General features: G+C 33.9%; 1 pseudogene; it reads right to left on the bottom strand.

Moving 5' to 3' along the window:
• Nucleotides 1–107: 107 nt before the first annotated feature.
• LOC121392178 lies at nucleotides 108–7262 on the bottom strand (annotated as a pseudogene).
• Nucleotides 7263–18530: the final 11268 nt, after the last annotated feature.

The raw sequence follows: 18530 nt of genomic DNA, 5'->3' as shown, positions 1-18530 counted from the left end.
AAACAAGATTTAACAACCAGTTTATGCAAAAGAGAAAAAAACAGGTTAAGAAACTAGAAAGTTTTACATCAAAGTGTGTATTGAATGATGCTATTGAGTTTAAATTTTTACTGCTCCATTGGCTCCTCCTCTGGGGGTGTGGGTATCTGAAGGTGGCTGCTCTGACAACTTCTCCGGTCTATTACAATAACAAAGATTAATTGATATCCTTTCAATTTCATATTAGATATTAACAATGTCATTTACGTCCATCTAGGGTATATGCGGCTCAATGTTTTATGCATTACATTATAAGATTATTAATGCCCTAGTATCATGAAATTGCTTGTTGTCAAAATTTAGGAAACCTAATACTAATTTACTAAGTTTTTTGGTCTCAGTATTTATACTAACATACACGCCTTCTTTTGGAAAATAAGGGTAGACAAATTTATGGCAGGTTCTGGACATAACCATGCATAAACTTACACCACCACACTTAGACCCTATTCTTAATATAGTAACATGAGACATGCGTTACTATTTATAGTACATCATGATTATATAAACATACTTTAAATTGGGAACCATAATTATAAAGAACTAGGTATCAAGTCTTGTGGATATAACTTACGATGATTCAGTAACTGGTTCTGTTGTTTGTGTGGTTGAGCCTTGATTTGAACCAGTGGGTGTGGGTGTGGGTGTGACATCACTAGTGGGCGTGTCACGTGGGAGTGGGTTCCATTGAGGAAGGGTGTGCAGTTTTTGTTATCATCCTCAGCAGTAGGACCTGGACTGAGAGAAGCTTTCTTTGCTGCATCATGTTCCTTTGCTAGACGTGGTCGTTTACGTTGAGAAGGTTCTTTATAATTTTTATTATCTCTTCGACTGTCTCCTCATCCTCTGAATCTGAATCTCGTCATCACGTTGTATTCTTTTGTCACGATCTTGTTCTAAAACAAATGAGAATTATAATAGATATATTATAATGAGTAATGGACATATCATAGTAAACAATGGACGTAGCTATAGCAACTAACAGATACATCATAGTAAACAATGGACAAACTACAGAACTGATGGATACATCATAGTAAAATGTACGTAACTATAGCAACTAATGGATACATCATAGTAAGCAATGGACATACGACAGAACTGATGGATACATCATAGTAAAATGTATGTAACTATAGTAACTAATGGATACATCTTAGTAAGCAATGGACATACTATAACAACTGATGGATACATCATAGTAAACAATGGACATAGCTATAGCAACTAACAGATACATCATAGTAAGCAATGGACACACTACAGAACTAATGGATACATCATAGTAAAAATGGACGTAAACTATAGCAACTAATGGATACATCATAGTATGGACAAACTACAGAATGATGGATACATCATAGTAAAAATGGACATAACTATAGCAACTAATAGATACATCATAGTATGGACATACTACAGAACTGATGGATACATCATAGTAAAATGGACGTAACTATAGCAACTAATGGATACATCATAGTAAGCAATGGACAAAACTACAGAACTGATGGATACATCATAGTAAAAATGGACGTAACTATAGCAACTAATGGATACATCATAGTATGGACATACTACAACAACTGATGGATACATCATAGTAAGCAATGGACAAACTACAGAACTGATGGATACATCATAGTAAAAACAGACGTAACTATAGCAACTAATGGATACATCATAGTAAGCAATGGACATACGACAGAACTGATGGATACATCATAGTAAAATGGACGTAACTATAGCAACTAATAGATACATCATAGTATGGACATACTATAACAACTGATGGATACATCATAGTAAAAAAGACGTAACTATAGCAACTAATAGATACATCATAGTATGGACATACTACAGAACTGATGGATACATCGTAGTAAAAATGGACGTAACTATAGCAACTAATGGATACATCATAGTATGGAAATACTACAGAACTGATGGATACATCATAGTAAGAATGGATGTAACTATAGCAACTAATGGATACATCATAGTAAGCAATGGACATACTACAACAACTGATGGATACATCATAGTAAGCAATGGACATACTACAACAACTGATGGATACATCTTAGTAAGCAATGGACATACTATAACAACTGATGGATACATCATAGTAAGCAATGGATGTAGCTATAACAACTAACAGATACATCATAGTAAACAATGGACACACTACAGAACTAATGGATACATCATAGTAAACAATGGACATACTACAACAACTGATGGATACATCATAGTAACAATGGACATACTACAACAACTGATGGATACATCTTAGTAAGCAATGGACATACTATAACAACTGATGGATACATCATAGTAAGCAATGGATGTAGCTATAGCAACTAACAGATACATCATAGTAAACAATGGACATACTACAACAACTGATGGATACATCATAGTAAGCAATGGACATACTACAACAACTGATGGATACATCTTAGTAAGCAATGGACATACTATAACAACTGATGGATACATCATAGTAAGCAATGGACACACTACAGAACTAATGGATACATCATAGTAAACAATGGACATACTACAACAACTGATGGATACATCATAGTAAGCAATGGACATACTACAACAACTGATGGATACATCATAGTAAGCAATGGACGTAGCTATAGCAACTAACAGATACATCATAGTAAACAATGGACACACTACAGGAACTAATGAACATTACATTGGATGTAAACTTGTACATGTATAGTGAATAATGGACACCTTATATTAAAACAATGAATGGACAATGCATCAGTTATGGACACAATGGGTAATAATAATAGATATATGTACAACAATATACTGGTGACCTACGTGATATTCTCTCATCAGTTATGGACACAATGGGTAAGAATAATAGATATATGTACAACAATATACTGGTGACCTACGTGATATTCTCTCATCAGTTATGGACACAATGGTAAGAATAATAGATATATGTACAACAATATACTGGTGACCTACGTGATATTCTCTCATCAGTTATGGACACAATGGGTAAGAATAATAGATATATATACAACAATATACTGGTGACCTACGTGATATTCTCTCATCAGGATTCTTCTCCTCTGGCTCAGGCAAAGTGATACCATTTTCAGGAATGGCTACAATGTAGAAAAAAGAATAGTAAATGTACATTTCCATGGACACCATTAATTTTAACAGTATTACTAGTATATTAAGTGTATTTGCTTACGTTGCATTTGTACACTTGGAGCAGCTGGTAAAGTCGAAGGTTCTCAAACAATTTCACTTTAATTTTTTCCAGGTATTCAGTTGTATTTTGATTGGTCATATTATTGACTGATGTGCAACTTGAAGTCGGGACCAAAATACTCAAAGTAATCATTATAAGGTAGTTCTAGAGAACAATATAAGATATGATATTTATCTCTACAATATTACATACAGTCTTAATAAATGAGACTTAGGTTTCATGAAGGAGCTATTTCCGTGAAAATTTGACCAATCAAATTTAAAACATCAATACACTTGGTATACAGGTATTGAAAATATTAGTTATTGTTTATATTTATATGAATTATTAATATCCACTTCAATCTAATTTCAATTGTGAAATTCAAAATGCTGACATTCAACATTTGTCAAATGAAGAATTTTTTGTAAACTATTTCTTTATTTAACTATGATGAATTTGTCAAATGAAAACAGAAACATAATAGGATGCACAAAACACGTCCAATTTATAGTAACTAAACATGTACACATGTCATATGTACATGTACATATGACATGTATACTATATCTATGGTAACTAAAACATGTACACATGTCATATATATATATACTATACTATGGTAACTAAACATGTACACATGTCATATATACATCTACATATGACATGTACACTATATCTATGGTAACTAAACATGTACACATGTCATATATCATGTACATATGACATGTACACTATATCTATGGTAACTAAACATGTACACATGTCATATTATACGTATACTATACTATGGTAACTAAACATGTACACATGTCATATGTACATGTACATATGACATGTATACTATATCTATGGTAACTAAAACATGTACACATGTCATATGTACATGTACATGTATACTGTATATATAACAGTATATACATACATGTATTTCTTACCATTAGCAATGACACAGTTAAGTGCTGTTGATGTTTCATATGTCCAACATCTAGCTACATTACGTATTGTATAACCACCTCCTCCTAATAATACTATTGGCAAATTAATCTTCTCATGTAATCGACACATTCTGCATGGCCTAATAGACAATTAATGGATGAATAAATACTAAATGGATAATGTGTGTACTAAGAATGGATGAATGAGTATAACTAATGGATGAATGAATATAATTTATGGATGAATGAGTATAACTAATGGATGAATGAGTATAACTAATGGATGAATGAATATAACTAATGGATGAATGAATATAACTAATGGATGAATGAATACAAAAGGATAAAATAATAAAACAGATGAATGAACAAAGTCAAGGAGCGATTGGTTTTGAACAATTGAATCATAAATGATGAGTGAATTATATTTACACTAAAATCATTTAACTGTATTATTAGTCATTTCTCTCTACATACCTTTAAGGGAGAGATTAAAACAACCTAAACGGTCACCAGCTAAGGAGGTCAGCACCACACTGGAGTGCTATAGCAGTGGGACGATATATCTCCATTACCTTAGACATCACCTATATTGGAATGAAGGAGACGTGAACTAACATAATATTGTACATAACAAGAAGGATATTAAATAACACACAATAATAAGTACATGACAGAACTTACAGGTTTGAAGATAGACTGATATGACTCATCATCAATACCATCTCTTAATGGGAAATTAACAGCATAATACTTGCCTTTGTCAGAACCAACATCCTAAAGTCAAAGAATACTATATATAGTGTGTACTATGGAAACAGCATAACCAGTTAATAACAAATTTAACCAGAATCATTACAGCAGACTGTTGTTTGGGCAACCTTTTAGCTATTCAGCTTGAGTGTTAGAAATACCTACATTGTATTACTTCATATCATACTAGACAAGATGGAGGCTATGATTATAGTCGTCCAGAGATTGTTTTAAAGTACTACTGAAGATTGAGTGTTAAGAGGCTTGTAAGGCTAAAATGAAACCACAAAGGAATTTTTATGGTTCAAGATGGAATAATGATTTGTAGCTGTAGACCAATTAAACACACCCAAGACCAAAGCTAATTATTTATGTACACAAGTACAAAATTATATAGAACATGTATTTGTACATGCACATATTATAAGTAATTTAATATTATTATATATATATGTACCTTTAAGTCACCAGTACCAGGGAAGTATTCACCATATTATGAAATGATACTGTCATAACACGGTCTGTTGTATAAAATGCTTCTTCGACTCCATCTCCATGATGAATATCAATATCAATGTATAAAACTCTTTGATGATATCTGAAAGAGAAATTAATTGTAAATCAACAGATATCAGTATCATGCTTAGAGAGATCAATAGTCATCAACTTTGTATTAAGTAGAAATCAATTAAAAAGAGTCAGATCATACTTAAAGAGATCACTATAAAATCAAACAGAGATCAGTATCCACTTACTTAAGTAGTTCTAAAATAGATAACACTATATCATTTACATAACAAAATCCAGAAGCCTCAGACTTTTTAGCATGATGTAAACCACCAGCCCAGTTAATAGCAATATCAGTCTCTTGTTTATTGATCTTCACTGCTCCAGCTAATGAGAGAGAGAGAGAGAGAAGAGAGAGAGGAGAGCAATGAAATGATATCTAGGTTTATGATTTATTACATAATTACACATCCCACATATACAGTTCTAACCACATTTAGTTTTAATATAAAAAAGAGGACAAATTAGTAACATTATGTAACAATTATTGTAATAGCTTTATCAGGATAGAAGGGAGAAGTGTGAAACACCCACGCAATTGATTGAATGTCTCAACTTATTTTAAGAGAACAACACAAATACATGTAACTAAGGATTTTTTTTAATGTTACTATTTTAGAACACACCACACACACACACAGAGTTACATGTAGCTATGGATTTCATAGATACCAACCAGTATTACAGGTATAACTATAGTCTGCTTTGCTATTTCCTCCATACAGACAGCTGGTTTCCTCCATACAGAACCACATTATAGATGGCTTATTTACTTTTTGTTACTCATAGCTTTGCTTTCTTGGTACATGAAGAATAAATACTGTATAAGTATTTAAGAGTGACCCAGCACAATAAACTATAATTCAACCAGCCTGCACTCACAGGGAGTAGTCACAGTATAGATATTGCTTAAGTGTGTGTAGAAATAGTAACATGTTAGAAATTTTGGGTTCTGGCTAATGTATATTGTGATCAAGTAATTGAGATATAAAATAATAGTTTGAATTTACCAATAGATCCACCAGCAGATAGCTGACAAAATCGACATTCCATCAAAAACTGGGCAGTCTTCTCCAACATTGACTAAATGAAGAGAAAAAGATGATAGTCTTATTTAATAAACAGATAAATGAACATGACTGTATGGAAATAAACTGTGAAATGGTTCAGTGAGAATGAATGGTCAATAAAAAGATAACAACATAAAATATAAATGGTTGATTGGACAAAGTTGTTGAGTTAATGAGATAGATAAAAAGATATATGTGAATACTAAAAGATAAGCAAGAGTGCAATCAAAACACTGGGCATGTCACTGTTACCATGACAACAGTCTTACATCTTTGCATTAGTTTTGGTATTCTCCCACGTTGTCAGGTCTAATACTTTTGAGAAACCGAATGTACTCATCGCTATGGTAACCTGTCATTTCCTCTTGAGTAGCAGGGTGTGGCCGCTATAATAATGGGTAGATGTAAACAACCATCCAGAGATAAATGGGTGGAGCTTACATATATTTCCATTTTTCTGTATAGTCCATAGTTGAGTAAAAGATTATGAGTCATTCTAATCCTGTGTGGTTTCATGGGATGACCTTGACCATAGTAATAGTTACCAATGTCTCCTGTATTTGAAGAAAGCACTTCATCATTACAGTTACAACTATGTTTAATCTCACCATCATAGTAATAGCAAACTCTTCTTTTCCCTCCAACATCTAAGGTAGCCATTTCGTATTAACACGTACAAAGAAAAAGTGACTCGAGCTCAACGCGACCACAAAATCTCTCACCCTCCTCTGTGCAATATAGAGGCTTCACAGTTCGATACGGCGCTTATTATAAACTGAGAATTATTTTCTTTTCTCGCATTATTAGATTCCATTCTGGTAACTTCTCGGTAGCGTGAAGTGTGACACGCCTCAAAGGGAATATTATAGTATTATATATACATTTTATGTTATAGACTATAGTACATGTATTTTAAGAGAATAGGGTTTATAATATACGCAATACAAATTAAGATGCGTGCAGTATATAATTAAAATGCACACATTACATTATACAATATTATGGCATGTCATTCATGCGTTCAAATTCAAAATCTCAATACAGTGTATGTGCTTTTCTTTCTAAATTAGTCTCTGAACTGTGTACAGTAGTTATTTATCTACTCTTGTCTCCAGATCAAAGGACTTCAGATGGTGTGTTGGATTGATGAAGTACTGAAGTCCTTAAATTAATGAATAGCAAAACTGGAATATCAACATCATTGAGTTTTGATGTGTAGAGCAACATGCATCATAAAAACATAATTCATTAATGTCCTACAAACATGCATATCTATTAGTTCAGCTACCAGTTGAGGTGGTACTTGTTCAGTGTTTCCAATACCAGTAACAATGAGTATAGTGTGGTAAAATACTTCAATACAAAATTTGCCATTTAAAGTGCACATACAGACTACTTGGAACTGTTTTATAGAGAAAATGTCTTTGCCTATAGGCGTACGTGACTAGGAATACGGCAACATTGTATGTGACTTAGTAACTGTATATATATGTATGTAACTATAAGTAATTGTTGAGGGGAGGAGCATCAACACGTGTTTACACGTGTTCCCCCCCCCCCCCCCCCCCCCCCCCCCCCCCCCCCCTCCCCCCCCCCCCCCCCCAAGCCACGCCTTTGCAAAATGGCAGAACTCTTCTCCACTGATTATCCGTTGTATTCGGTCGGTACTTTAAAAAAAAATGGGGCCTTTTTTGTTGCAGGAGGTGGCGGAAAAGCAAAGACAGGAATACACACTACCTTGGTAAGAAGAAAAATGAACAAGAATTATAAATATTATATAAAAGTAACGTCTAAAGTGCTGTAAGTAGAACGATGTACTTTAATGGAAATTAATGTTATACCCTGGACCCTAAGTCTCAAACATAGGAACCTAAATCAATTAATTTCACACTAAAGTATGATGTTCTGTTAAGTACATAAAGGTAGAAAGAATGGTCGGGGCACAGAAATTTTGTCTTTTTGTTAATACCGTAAGGGTACAAAATTTTCGAGGTTTAAATTTTCGTGTTTTTTAAATTTTGCTTTATTATTTAAATTTCGTGGGTATAATTTTCGTGTTTTAGTGGGTGTGAACCAGTATTAATAATGGTGTGGTATCAGGCACGTGTTGTGATCACAAGCGTGATTTTCGCGAAATATGGCTACCTATTCTATAAAATCCATGGTGAGAGGTACCATATATACAAGAAAATATGGGAGGCAGTTGACGGAGAAGTACTTCAAATACCGGGGCAGTTGTAAAAAGAGAGAAAGACGTGACCAACACGATCCCTTTGCATGATTATGCGTGGGTGGAATAAAAAAAAAAATTAAATTTCGTGATAAAAAACAAAAACCCACGAATACAACGAAATTAAATCCCCCACAAAAAATTATACCCTTATGGTACTGTAATAAGGGCATGACCCCTTATTAATTTGGTGTGGATGATGAAAATATCCTTATCAATTTTTGTTTACATCAGTATCCATCAGAACACGAGTAACTGTCAGTATTCTTCTGTATTCTGTAATGGATACTGATGAGTATACTAAGATATACTTAATATCCATCAACTGATTATCTAACGTTCATTATCCATCTGAAACTATCTAATATTGACAGATATTAAGTATAAACCATCTCATGGACCAGTATCACTGTATTGCATTTATACATGTACATGTGTATACACATACATGTGTAATACTGGTTTATGTCACAACCAATTATTATGTATATGCATGTACATGTGTAATACTGTTTATGTTTACAACCAAGCATCTCTTGTTTTTTTATTATTATAGGAAATTCGTCGACTAGAGAATAATGATGTCTTTTACTTCAGTGACATTGTTTACCAGGATGGATATGATGACAGATGTTATTATGCAATGTACTGTTAATCCACAAAATTCCAACATGCTAGCTGCTAGCATTAATGATGAGTGCCGCATATATAATATAAAGTACCAAGAGGAGAGTATTAGCGAAGAAGGGTCCGAGACAAGTCAAACAGGGTCTGATAATATTGAAGAATTGGGATCCCTGGATGCCGAAAAAGAAGAAAGGCAAAGGAGAATGAGTTTGAATTGCATTCTACCTCATTTAAAAAGGTGGAAGAGACTAAGAAGTCATTAATAGATGATATCAGAAAAGAAGAACAAACTGTCCCTACAGAGTCTGACAGTAATGGTCCTGAAGTGGAGATTACAGAGATGGCAGCTGCTGTGACTGATAAATTGTCAAAGGAGGCATTTCAAAATGTCGTTGAGTTTTTCTGTGATGGTATCCATGTTCTAACTGGAGGAGGAGATGGCTGTATTAGAATTTGGGAGGTAAGGAGAGAGAGAGAGAGAGAGAGAGAGAGATGAGAGAGAGAGAGAGAGAGAGAGAGGGAGAGGGAAGGGAGGGGGGAGGGAGGGAGAGGAGAGAGAGATTGCACTAATTCTAACCTACTTTGTCTTTTCCTTAGCTTCCTAAATTAGAAAAGAAATGCTTTCTGTTATGAGAGGTCATGAAGAGAAAAATCACTGATATTGCTACTCATCCTAAAAGAAATGGTTGGATCTCTGTCTATCCATACATGCTTGCTGAGTATCCATCCATTGGTCTACTTACTTGTCTATCCCAACCATCCATTCAGTCTAATATATCAGTCCATTTACCCATCCATCAATCCATTTTTGTCTGTCTTTGTAGGTTTGTGTGTCTATATCTCGTGACTGTACTGCTAAAGTATGGAATATATCAGATTATAATGAAATGGAGACATTTCAGTGGTCTCCTGGAGAAAGTAAATATCGATTTAGAGCTTGTTGGTAAGTGAATACACTGTTATAAGATCTGTAGTCAGAATGATAATGAAGTTGAATTAATGGTAAAGACTGAGTATAGTATTAATGAACAATATTATTATATGGACTACTGATACTAGCAATGGATGAATGGTAGTGGTATATGGAACTACTGATAGTAGCAATGGATGAATGGTAGCGGATATATGGACTAACATAGTAGCAAATGGATGAATGGTAGTGATATATGGACTAACGATAGTAGCATAATGGATGAATGGTAGTGATATATGGACTAACAATTGTAGCAATGGGATGAATGGTAGTGTCATATGGACTAACAATTGTAGCAATGGATGAATGGTAGTGATATATGGACTAACAATTGTAGCAAATGGATGAATGGTAGTGGTGTATGGACTAACGATAGTAGCATACGGATGAATGGTAGTGATATATGGACTAACATTGTGCAGGATTAGTGTGTATGGACAACGATGGATGATGATGGTAGTCGTGTATGGACTAACGATAGTAGCCTACGATGAATGGTAAGTGATATATTGATGGACTAACAATTGTAGCAATGGATCCACTTACTTAGTAGTTTAAAAAGAAACACTTAACTTTAAACAAAATCCGAGCTCGACTTTTACATGATGTAAAACCACCAGCCCAGTTTCATATCAGTCTTGTTATTGATCTTCATGCTATAATGAGGGAAGAGGAAGAAAGAGAGAAGAGCATGAAATGTTCTAGGTTTATGATTTATTAATAATTAACATCCCAAATACAGTTCAACCCAATTTATTTTAATATAAAAAGAGGACAATTAAAATATGTAACAAATTTTGTATGCTTTATCAGGATGAAGGGAAAGGTGAAACACCCCGCAATTTGATTGAAGTCTCACTTATTTTAAGAGAACAACAAAAATCTGTAATAAGGATTTTTTAATGTTACTATTTTGGAACCACCACACACACCAGATTCATGTAGCTTGGATTTCATAGAACCACCAGTATTCAGGTATAACTATAGTCGTTTGCTATTTCCTCCATAAGACAGCTTTTCCTCCTAAGAACCCATTATAGAGCTTTTATTTTTGTTACTCATAGTTTGCTTCTTGGTAATGAGAAAATACTTATAAAGTTTTAAGAGGACCCACACAATAAACATAATTCAACCCAGCCTGCACTCAAGGGAGTAGTCACGTATAATATTGTTAATGTGTTAAAATATAACAGTTAGAAATTTTGGGTTCTGGCTAAGTATATTTGGACAGTAATTTGGTATAAATAATAGTTGAATTTACCCAATAGACACCACGATAGTGACAAATCGCATTCCTCAAAAACGGGCAGTCTTCTCCAACATTGATAAATGAAGAGAAAAAGATGTAGTTTATTTAATAAAACGAAAATGCCTGACTGTAGGAAATAAACTGGAAAGGTTCAGTGAGATGAATGGTCAATAAAAAAACAAAAAAAAATAAATGGTGTTGGACAAAGTTGTTGATTAATGAGATAGAATAAAAAGATATATGGAATACAAAAGATAAGCAAGGTGCAATAAAAACATGGCATTCACTTTACCTGAACATTCTTACATTTTGCATTAGTTTGTGTTTTCTCCAACGTTGTAGTCTAACTTTTGAGAAACCGAAGTACTACGCTATGGTAACCGTCTTTCCTCTTGATACAGGGTGGGCCGCTAATAATGGGTAATGTAAAAACACCAGAGATAAATGGGTAGTTACATTATTTCCATTTTTCTGTATAGTCATGGGTAAAGATTATGATATTCTAATTTGTGGTTTCAGGGGAGGACCTTGACCATGTAATAGTTACCAATGTCTCCTTATTTGAAAAAGAAATTCATCTTAAGTTAAACATGTTTAATTCACCATAAGAAAGCAAACTTTTTTTCCCTCACACAGGTGCCATTTGATTAAACTACAAAAAAAAAGTGACTCGAGCTACGGACCCAAAATCTCTCCTCCTCTGGCAATAAAGGCTTCAAGTTCGATCGGGCCTTATTATAAATAAAATTATTTCTTTTTCGCATTATTAGATTCCATTTGGTAACTTGGTGCGGGAAGTGGCACGGGGCCCAAAAAAAGGGAAAATATGATTATATATACATTTTTTTAAGACATATAAGTATTTTGAGATAGGGTTTATTTAACGCAAACAAAAAAATGGTCAGTATATAATTAAATGCACCTTACTTACAAATATTTGGATGCTTAAAATCGTTCAAATTCAAAATTCTCAATCTGTATGTGCTTTTCTTTTAAAAATTAGTCTTGAACGTGTACATATTATTTTCTATTTCTCCGACAAAGGATTCGAGGTGTGTTGGATTGATGAAGTACGAAGTCCTAAATTAATAATAAAACTGGAAATATCAACATCATTGAGTTTGTTTTGAGCAACAGCACCTAAAAACTAATTCTTATGTCAAAACCATTATTGTTCGTACAGTTGAGGTGGGGACTTGTTCAGTGTTTCCAAATACCATAACATGATTGTGTGGTAAAAATTTCAAAAAATTTGCCATTTAAGGCCAACGAACTTGGAAAACTTTTTTTATAGGGAAATGTCTTTGCCTATAGGGTAGTGACAGGAAAGGCAACTGTATTGTTAGTAATGTTTAATGTAAACTTAAAGTAAATTGTTAGGGAGGAGTCAAAGTGTTTTAAACTGTTAAACCCGCCTTTGCAAAATGGCGAACTCCTCCAATATTATCCGTTTTTCGGTCGGACTTTAAAAAAAAAAAGGGGCCCTTTTTTTGTTGCAGGAGGTGGCGGAAAAGCAAAAGACAGGAAAAAAATTGGTAAAAAAAAATGAAACAAGAATATAAATAATAATAAAATAACGTCTAAAGCGTAAGTAACGATGTACTTTAATGGAAATTAATGTTATACCCGGACCTAAGTCTCAAACAAAACCTAATCAATTAATTTCACACTAAAGATGATTTTGTTAAGTACTAAGGTAAAAAATGGTCGGGGCACAAAATTTTGTCTTTTGTTAATCCCTAAGGGGGGTCAAAAATTTTCGAGGGTTTAAATTTTCGGTTTTTTAAATTTTGCTTTATTATTTAAATTTCGGGGTATAATTTTCGGGTTTAGTGGGTGTGAAAGATTAATAATGGTTTGTGGTATCGGCCCTTTTGTGTCAAATGGTTTCGCAAAAAAATATTCCCTTCCTATAAAATCCATGGTAGAGGTTACCTTAACAAAAAATATGGGGGCAGTTGAGGAGAATACTTCAAAGCAGTGTAAAAGAAAAAAGATTGCCAACCCAACCCTTTGCATGATTTGCGTGGTGGAATAAAAATTTTTCGGTTTAAAAAAAAACCCAGAATCAAGAAATTAAACCCCAAAAATTTTATTACTTATTAGGCATACCCCTTTAATTTGGGTGTGGTGATGAAAATTTCTTATCAATTTTTTTTTTACATCGTACATGCCGATAACTGCAGTTTCTTCTGTATTCTGTAAGGTAGGAGGAGTTACAGATATACTTAATTCAATGATTATCTAAGTTCTTATCCACTGAAACTATCTTATTGACGTTTTAAGTATAAACCTCTCGGCCATTTCCCGATTGTTAAAGTACTGTGTTTAACCATACATGTGTAAACTGGTTATTCACAACCAATTTATGTTATGATGTAAAATGGTAATACGTTTATGTTTACAACCAAGCACTCTTTTTTTTATTATTTGGAAAATTCGTTTGTAGAGAATAATGAGTCTTTTACTTAGTCCATTGTTTACCGGGATTGAGAAGATGTTATTATAAGTACTGTTATCCACAAAAATTCCAACTTGGCTGCTAAATGAGGCCGCATATTAATAAAAAGCCGAGAGGGGAAGCAAAAGGGTCCAAAATAAAAGGGGTTGTAAAAGAAGAAAGGGATTGGTGAAAAAAAAAAAAAGGGGAAAGGTTTGAAGCATTTAAATTTTTAAAAAGGGGAAGGCAAGAAGTCTTAATAATGGTTAGGAAACAAAGCCCCAGGTTGAGAATTGTTAAGGAGTTCAAATCAGTCTGGGTAATTGTCAAGGGGAAATGGTTTGATTTTCTTGGGGGTAAGAAGGGGGAGGCAAAAGGGGAGGAAGAGAAGAGGGGAGGGAGGAGGAGGGAGGGAGGAGAGAGAAGACAAAAGGGGGGGGGGAAAGAAAGGGCCCTACTTTAAATTTTTTTCTTCTTCCTAAAAGAAAAATGCTTTCGTTTATAATCTAAGAAAACCAGTTTCTCTTCCTAAAAAAATGGTTGGATCCATTTTATCCTACTTGGGGTTTTTGGTTCTATTTGGCTTATCCTTATATATAGCCATTTAATTAACCATTTTTGTTTCTTTGAGGGTGGGGAATTTGGGATGTTGGGGGGGGGGGGGGGAAAAGAAAGGGGGGGAAAGTGGGGGCCCTGGGGGGGTTAGAAGGGGGGGTTGGGGGGTGGGTTCGGAAGGGGGGGGGGTAAGGGGGGGGGGAAAGCAAAAGGGGGGATGTACGGGGAAAGGGGGGGGAAGGGAAAAGGAGGGGGGGGGGGGGGGCGGGTTTGGTGTGGCAAATGGTGGAGGGAAAGGGGAAAGAGGGGAAAGGTAAGGGGGTTTGGGGTTTGGAAAAGGGGGGGGGGGGGGAAAGGAAAAAAAGGGAGGGGGGGGGGTGATTTTGGGAAAACGGAAATGGGGGGGGGGGGGGGGGGGGTGGGGAAAGGGGGGGGGTTTGGGCCAAAGGAAGGGGGGGGGGGGGTTTTTTGGGGGGGGGGAAGGAGGTTTGGGGGAAAAGGAAGGGGGAGGGGGGGGAGGCCCTTGGTTGGGGGGGGGGGGTAAAAAGGGGGGGGTTGGTAAACAAAATGGGGAAGGGGGGGAAAAGTAGGAAAAATTTTTTAAAAAGGTTTTAGGAAACGGGGGGGGGGGGGGTTTTTTAAAAGTTTTCCGGGGGGGGGAAAACCGGGGGTTTAAAAAGGGGGCCAAAAGGGGAAAGGGAAAGGGGGGAAAGTTGGGGGGAAAAAAGGTTGGTTGGGGGGAAAGAGGGCATTTTAAAAAAAAGAGGAATGGGGGGGGGGGGGGGGGGGGAAAAAAAGATTTAAATTGTATAAAATCTTATCAATTAAAGAGTTTGTTTAATTAATTATTTTAAATATTTTAGGTTTTAAGGGACCATTTAGCTTTATTTAATGGAATAAGTTTTACTTTAATGAAAAAATTATTTAAGAAAACTTTTTGTAAAAAGGTTGTTTAGACCTCATAGGCCATGGATAAGATTGTTTGTTAGATATTTCCTACAATAAAATAGTTTATTTAAATTAAAGAACTCGTAAATAAAATAAAATTTGTATTATTAAAATGTATAAAGGAAAAGCCATTGTTTTGGAATGGGACCTCCTTTACAAGTTAATTAAAGGGGCCTTTAATGGCTATTGAAAGGTGTTAGATAAAAGAAACAAGGATTTAATTTTATGATCATTTGAGGTTGTGTTTGTTTTAATACTATGCTTTAGATTACATTTTATATTATTAGCCCTTAAAATTGAGGGAAAAAGGGGGAGGAAAAAGGAAGGGAGAAGGAGGAGAATTGGTTTAGCTTAATTTAAAATTGATTTAAATTTTGGTTTCAAAAATTTGGGGGTTTTGGTTTAAGATTAAAATTATTTTTTTTGGTTATGTGTCCATAGTATAATAAAGGTAAATTAATATCCTTTTTTTTGTTTAAAATTCAATTTTTTTTTTTTCAAATTTTTTAAAATTAGAAAGTTTAAAATTTTTTTGGGCATTGTTCCCTGGGAAAAGGAAAATTTTTTCTACATAAAATGTATTAAAATTTTTAATATTCAAAAAAAGGGTGGTACAGTTGGACAGTTTTTTAACCCTACTTTTTAATAATTCCTTTGCAAAACCTTTTTGAATTAATGGGGGCCCTAACAAAATTAAGGTCAAAAAATGAACCAATAATTTTAATAATAAAGGAAATCAACTAATATAAAAATAAAAACCACACTGTTTTGGAAAAAAACCCTTTTCTAAAAACTTAAAAAATGTTTCAAAAAAACTTTTCCTTGGGGATTGATAGTTTTTTTTTGGAAATAGCTTAAATATTTAAAGTCATCCATTCATTAAGGAAAATCCCGCAACTTGTAAAATATTGCACTAAGAAGAAAGTAAAAGGATTTTAATTTTTTTGGGAGAATTGGCTTTTTCAAGTTCCTAACCAAGGGAAGCCTTTAAATTCTTGGAAGGAGTTTTAACTTTGCTAGGACCCAAGGATCAACCATTGTATTTATAGGATTGGAAAATTAAAAATTTTAACTTTTTATTTTTTAGTCCTAAAGAATAGAAAGGAGGAAAGGGGGAGAGGGGAAAAAAAATGTATAAAAAATTATTTTTTTTGTTTTATATTTGAAATCCGTTTAAGAAGTATTTCGCGAATGATTGTTTAGTAACCGAAATAGATGTTTAAGACAAATGCAAATTTTTTTTTTTTCGTTTAAAAACAAAAGAATATGTAAGAGGTGTTTAATTTTTCAGTTAATTGGAATAGGGAATTTTTAAACCCTTCCATATAATTTATTTAAAAAGTAATTGGCCTTTTTTGTTGTTTCCGGGTTTTTAAACCCACTTTTAAACTTAATTTATGAGGGGAAAATAAATTGTTCCTGCCATAATCCTTTTTATTTTAAAAAATTAATTTAAAAATAAAATATTATTTAAAATTATAAAAGAAGGGATTAAACAAAAACCCTGATTATGGTTTTTTGGGGCCCGGGGGGGGGGAAAAAAAACCCCCAAAAAAGAAATTGATTTAACTTGTTGGTAAGTTAACCGTTTAGCTTATCCAATATATAATTTAATTAATGTGTGAGGTTTGTTTAATAACCTATAAATTATTGGATTGATAATAATGGAGAAGGTTGGTTTGGAAAAGTAAAATTGATTTGAGGTGTAATATACTAACAATTGTACAAAGGGATGGAATGGAGTTGTGAGGTAAACATAAGAAATTAGAAATTTATTATATGGGTAACGTATGCTGGGATAAGGGTGTGAAATATGGACTAAATTTAGCGGATGACTGGTACGGGGTATATGGATACTATACAAATGGATGAATGTTAGTATATATGGACTAACGATAGTAGCATAGGATGAATGGTATTGATATATGGCTAACATTGTAGCAATGGATGAATGGTAGTGTGTATGGACTAACAATTGTAGCATGGATGAATGGTAGTGATATTGGACTAACATTGTAGCAATGGATAATGGTAGTGGGTATGGACTAACAATTGTAGCATGGGATGAATGGTGTGTTATGGACTAACATTGTAGCATAGGATGAATGTAGTGTATTGGACTAACAATTGTAGCATGGATGAATGGTAGTGTTATTGGACTAACAATTGTTGCAATGGTTGAAGGTAGTGTATGGATAACATTGTAGCAATGATGATGGTATGGTAAATTGATAAAGGTTGGATAAACAAATGGAAGGATGGCTATAGAATTAGATAGAGCAATTATATAATTATTTATGGTATTTAATTATTAAAATAAGTTAGTTAAATGATACTTCTACTAAATAAGTAGAGAGTCAATATTTTTTCTCACATTAGTTTTCTAATCATGAGGATGAAAATGATTTTTCTTTCAATAACATTCCTGTTAAATGGAGTAAAGTATTAACAATATTGCTACTTAACAAGTGGGATACTGAAAAGTGGGTGGAGATTGGGTTAGCAAAAAAAGGTTGACATGTTACAGCTATGACAACCAGTAAGTTAAAAACAGTATCATTTACTATAATAATAACATCTTATTTTAGCCAGAAGTACATTGGAGTTGGTGATTCAAGTGGGGGTTGGCTGTTACCACAAAGATTTAAAGGTATAGTATAACAAGTCCTTGGACTCCAAATTAAAGAGTTTGTATTACATATAAGTCATTTACTAACTATTTTAGGATTTTAAGGGACCATCTTCCTAGCTTTAGTTAATGGAAAACAGATTCCTTACTTTAACTGCAAAAAAATTCATGTTAAGCAAAACTAGTGTTTGCTATAAATGACTGTGTTCTCTTAGAACCAATAGCATAGTTGTTCCTTATGGAACCATAACGCATTGTTAGTTTTTGTATATTTCTC

Source organism: Gigantopelta aegis, unplaced genomic scaffold (genome assembly GCF_016097555.1).
Source record: "Gigantopelta aegis isolate Gae_Host unplaced genomic scaffold, Gae_host_genome ctg3466_pilon_pilon, whole genome shotgun sequence".
In the NCBI taxonomy this organism is placed as follows: Eukaryota; Metazoa; Mollusca; class Gastropoda; order Neomphalida; family Peltospiridae; genus Gigantopelta; species Gigantopelta aegis.
Note: the sequence above shows the minus strand (reverse complement) of the source record. Positions and strands in the feature narration are given on the sequence as shown.